The 4,391-nt window shown below is 63.1% G+C and overlaps 1 non-coding gene across 1 annotated transcript; it reads left to right on the forward strand.

The window, feature by feature from the left end:
- The first annotated feature begins 3,873 nt into the window (after nt 1-3,873).
- Nucleotides 3,874-4,027, forward strand: LOC133143291 (5.8S ribosomal RNA). The gene has a single exon (XR_009710404.1). It is a non-coding gene; the product is annotated as a 5.8S ribosomal RNA (ribosomal RNA).
- Nucleotides 4,028-4,391: the final 364 nt, after the last annotated feature.

The following is a 4,391-nucleotide window of genomic DNA, read 5'->3' on the forward strand; positions in this document are numbered from 1 at the left end:
TGCATGTCACATGGGCTGTCAATTGAAACGAAACGGGTTGAATTAACTTACCTTGGGTCTCTTAAATCTGTTGTTTTGATTCTCATCACTTGCCGTGATGTGTCATCCATTGCGCCACTCACCCTACAAGACTGTATCGACTGTAAACTTGTCTGGAAAACTGTCATTGTCCAAAGAAAGGCTGTTTAGCAACAGTGACCAGCAGACAAATTCAACAAGGTAATTTGATTAAACCATAACCCAGATTCGAATACCACCACTACACAATCATGGCCTATATGCAGTAGCGTTAAATAGGTTGTGTATATTGGCCATGATTGTATAGTGGTTAGTACTCTGCGTTGTGGCCGCAGCAAACCCGATGCGAATCCGGGTCATGGCATAATCAAATTACTTTGAATTTCTCCCTTGCTTCATATTGCTAAACTGCCATCTTTTGGACAATGACAATTTTCCACACAAGTTTACGGTCAGTAGCCGTAACTTGTAGGGTTAGGGTTAGTGGCGCAATGGATAAAGCATCATGGCATATTCAAATAATGTCACCCATTTTTTTTTTTTTTCATTTTTGCAAAAGTGTTGCACACAAGCTTACAAGCCACATATTCCTGTGGGGCTCGTGGAGCAATGGGTAACGCATCTGTCTACAGATCAGAATATTCCAGGACTCCTGGCCAGCTCACATGCCATTTTGTGGTCAACATTAGCTATGTGTAATTTATGTGAACTTTTGGGTTGAAGTAACTCACAGACACTGTCAACAAATAGTCTTTCCAATTTTGTCTCTGTTGAGAGATGCTCTCAATTATACATTTTCCTATTGTATGTTTTGTCAGAATATGTTTAAATCGTGTTATTTTCTTATGACAGCATCTTGATTTATTGTGTGATTGGAACCACCTGTGATGACCTGTTAAGTGGGCGTGTTTGATAAAAAGCCTTCCTGCATGCTGCACAGTGGGTCCCTACAAGCTGTTACCGCAGTAGTCGCAGCGAATGGTGTGCAAACAGAATATTCCTCCTCCTTAAACACAGGCCGGTGGAACGTTTGGCAGAATCTCGTGGAGGTCCGGCCGCCTCCTTAAACACAGGCCGGTGGAACGTTTGGCAGAATCTCGTGGAGGACCGGCCGCCTCCTTAAACACAAGCCGGTGGAACGTTTGGCAGAATCTCGTGGAGGACCGGCCGCCTCCTTAAACACAGACCGGTGGGAACGTTTGGCAGAATTGCGTGACGGCCGCCTGCTCCCGGCGTCCGCACGTGAACGAACACCCCCTCCCGGGGACGGCCATCTGCTCCCTACCGCCGTCCTTCACCCCCTCACCTTCCGGACCCCCGTCTGCTCCCGGCGGACCTCCGAGTACCCCCCCCCCCCTTTCTCCCTAACTGACCGACAGGCAATGAGACCCGCCTTGGTAGGGCCCCCACCGGCCCCGGCTCGCGCCGGCGTTGGGTGGACGGTTCCTCCCCACTTGCGGGTCGCTCTCCGTGGAGGACCGGCCGCCTCACTAAACATAGGCCGGGCGAAAATCTGCGAATGTTCTACATCCAAGGAAGGAGGAACCGGCCGCCTCCTTAAACCACCGGCCGGGCGAAAATCTGCGAATGTTATCCATCCAAGGACGGAGGAACCGGCCGCCTCCTTAAACACAGGCCGGGCGAAAATCTGCGAATGTTATGCATCCAAGGACGGAGGACCGGCCGCCTCCTTAAACACAGGCCGGTGGGAACGACTGGCAGAATCGCGTGACGGCCGCCTGCTCCCGGCGTCCGCACGTGAACAAACACCCCCCTCCCAGGGACGGCCGTCTGCTCCCGGCCGCCGTCCTTCACCCCCTCACCTTCCGGACCCCCGTCTGCTCCCGGCGGGCCTCCGAGTACCCTCCCCTTCTCCCGAACTGACCGACTGGCACTCATGACCCGCCTTGGTAGGGCCCCCACCGGCCCCGGCTCGCGCCGGCGTTGGGTGGACGGTTCCTCCCCACTTGCGTGTCGCACTCTAGCGCCTCGGCCGCCGCGAGAGCGTGCGCTACGCGCCGCCCCCGCAGGCCTTGGCGCGACCGTACGGCAGCGAGACCGAGACGCCCCGAATCACGCACCTAGAGGAAATCAACGGAGGCCGAGCGCGCGATCCGATCGCGCGATCCGATCGCGGCACGCCGCGTGGGCGTCCGCCGGCCGTGCCGGTCTGCCGAGAATGCTGTTTCTCAAACCCTTGCCTAACCAGACGGCACCGCGGGATGTGCTGTCCCACTCTGCTCGACTATCCGAATAGCCTTTCCCGACTGCCGCGTTGCGGGAGGCGTCTTTCGTGCCGCCGGTGGCGTATGACCTTCTGCGTGAGGCGTGCGGGCTCGGGGGGGCCACAACGACCGAGTCTGACCCGGACGGGGCGCAGCTTCCCGTCTGGGTGACAGCGGCGCTGTGAACGGCGGGGCGGCCGGAACCCCTTCGACCCCCCGGCTCCCACCAGTGTCGATCCAACTCCGCATCCTGGCCGCAGCGCGAGACCGGCGGGCCGCAACGACCGAGTCTGACTCGGACGGGGCGCAGCTTCCCGCTTGGGCCTCGGCGCGCGTGCCTCGCGCGGGCAAGTCGCCGGCACAGCGCCGTGCCCCCGACCCCCGCTTTACGGAAACGAAGCGAGCCTCAGCGGGCCGCAACGACCGAGTCTGACTCGGACGGGGCGCAGCTTCCCGCCTGGGTCATCGCACGTTCCCCCAGCTCGGGCCTGGGAGGCCGACGCCTTTCCCCCGGACCACCGCCGTTGCCCGCACGGTTCATCCTCGGCCCCCGCTGGCCCGCGTCCAACGCACAGCCGAGGGCGAAAGGCGTGCGGGGGGGAAGGCTTCCGCCGACTCTCCCCGCCCTAGCCCGGAGCGCCGCCTAGGACGACGGGGGAAGGGACTTTTTCCCGCGGCTCACGCACTCGTTCGCCCCGCCTTAGCCGGGGGGCGTTCGGTGCCGGCGCGCGGGGTGGCCCCGGCCCCTTAGACCGAAGCGATGAGCGGAGGATGACGGAGGAAGGACTCCCGCGGCTCACGCGCCCTGGCCCACACAGGAGGGTAACCCGGACGTCTCCGGAACCGGACGGCCAGTGCGGGTGGCCGGCCGGGACGGACCCGGGGCCACACCTGGGCGGGCGGCGCCGGCGCGCGGGGCCGGCCTCCTCTCCTGCCGCGCCCAAACAATGCGAGAGAGATTGACCCCGGCGCCGGCGGCGGCGCGCGGGTAAGCGGTTGGTCGGTATGTGGCCCGCGCGCGTGCGTCGTGTGTGGGGAAGGCCCGGTCGTCACACCGGCGTCGGCCCCCCGCCCACCGTCGCGCGACGTCACCGTCCGCCTCCCGCCCCTGCGCGCCCGCTCGACTAGCGCCCGGCCGGACTCTCCCTCGCTGTCTTGAATTGGTCTCGGGTTGGCCACGGCCGGGGTCGGGCCCGGTGTCATCGGAGGCCTCCCACTCGGAACTATAACCCATTGCGGCGGGTACCCAACTCGCGGCCCGCCTTCGGCGGACCCTGGGGGGTTTAATGTCCACACCACACGCACGTTCTGAGGCGGGTGGGTGGCACCCGTTGCCGGAAGGTCGGAAAAAACATATTTTTGATCGTTGGAACTTGGCAACCACGGCGCGCTGCTGAGGGGAGCGCGGCGGTGGACGGCGGCGACCGCGCCAGCAAGCCCCGGCGTCTTTGCGCGCCGGCGGAGGGTCTGCGCGTGGCGTAACGCCAGCTTCCCCGTCCGGCGGTTCGGACGGCGGCGACCGCGCCAGCAAGCCCCGGCGTCTTTGCGCGCCGGCGGAGGGTCCGCGCGCGGCGTAACGCCATCTCCCCGTCCGCCTCGAAGCTCGCGTCGGAAACGAAAAACAATGTACAACTCTTAGCGGTGGATCACTCGGCTCGTGCGTCGATGAAGGACGCAGCTAGCTGCGAGAACTAATGTGAATTGCAGGACACATTGATCATCGACACTTCGAACGCACTTTGCGGCCCCGGGTCCGTCTCGGGACCACGCCTGTCTGAGCGTCGCTCGAATATCAATCGGGAGCGAAGGGAATCCCGGGCTCCGTCGGCGCGACTTCCGTGCAACGTTCGCGCGGCTGCCGCCTTCGTCCCGGGCCCCTTCACCAGCTCCCGCGGTTGGGGGTTCGCAGGACGCGCCCCTCGGGCGCGACCTTCGTCCCCTTAAGTGCAGACCCGCGACGTCCGCTTCCCCGTCGACCCTCCCGCATCGGGTCCGGGCGCGGCTGCCGGTGGAGTTAGCGACCATCGCGCTGCCCGCGTCCCGTGTTCCCACCGCGGTCGGTCGGCGCGGCGGCGCCGCGGAAAGATCCAGCGAGCCCGGCCCCGCACCCGCCTCGGCGGAGGGGCCGGCCGCGCCTACTACCCCCTC

This window comes from Syngnathus typhle, linkage group LG18 (assembly GCF_033458585.1).
Source record: "Syngnathus typhle isolate RoL2023-S1 ecotype Sweden linkage group LG18, RoL_Styp_1.0, whole genome shotgun sequence".
Taxonomy (NCBI): Eukaryota; Metazoa; Chordata; class Actinopteri; order Syngnathiformes; family Syngnathidae; genus Syngnathus; species Syngnathus typhle.